Source organism: Arachis ipaensis, chromosome B03, assembly GCF_000816755.2.
Source record: "Arachis ipaensis cultivar K30076 chromosome B03, Araip1.1, whole genome shotgun sequence".
NCBI classification, from domain to species: Eukaryota; Viridiplantae; Streptophyta; class Magnoliopsida; order Fabales; family Fabaceae; genus Arachis; species Arachis ipaensis.
This window is the reverse complement of record NC_029787.2, coordinates 53,930,522-53,931,399: the sequence shown is the minus strand read 5'-3', so window position 1 is coordinate 53,931,399 and position 878 is coordinate 53,930,522.

The following is an 878-nucleotide window of genomic DNA, read 5'->3' as shown; positions in this document are numbered from 1 at the left end:
GTCATACTTCCGTTCCACCCAAATTCATAAGATAAAGAACGAAAACAATTCTTGAATTATAAATCAGTACATGAATTAAAACAGAAAAATAATAGTATCAATCCATACGATAGACAGAGCTCCTAACTTTAACAGTGGAGGTTTAGTTGCTCATGGTTTAGAGGAAAAACTAGGATTTATAAAAATTGTAAATTACGGAATGAGGTAGAAGAGAAGAGAAGAGAGCAAAGGGCTGATTCTTTTCCCTTTTATATCTAATCCTAATTAATGTAAATTATAATTTCTAAAAATAAATAATATCTTTTCCTATTTTAAAATAAAAATTAAAGTTTAATCAGAATAAATGAAAGATCTCGCGTGGCTTGTGCATAGGCGTGGGGACCACTTGATTCATTAGACTTAGGAGCATAGCCATGCCTAACTTGCTTAGAAGCTGTGCCTAACTTGAATGACACAGTGAGAATTGGCGTGCAAAGCTTGTCTTGCGCCTAACTTGATGCTGGAGTGCGCCTTACTTGAATGAATCAACCAATGTTGCATGCTTTTATTGTGTCTTGCGCCTAACTTGAGATCTGCCTTGGCAGCGTCCTTGGAGAAGAAGTATGAACTATTATACATCATTAGAAAGCACTAGAAGTTAGCTTTCCAACGCCACTGAAATCACATCCATTGGATCTCTGTAGCTCGAGTTATTTCGGTTTGAGTGCAGAGAGGTCATGGTTGACAGCATCATTGGCCTTCTTCTCTTTTTCTGTAGAAACTCCATCAAATCCAGCCGAATGCTACCTAAAATAAATAGAATTGCACACAACTCAAAGTAGCATCCATAGTGGCTAAAAGATAATTAATTCTTGATTAAACTCAACAAATTGAATGCA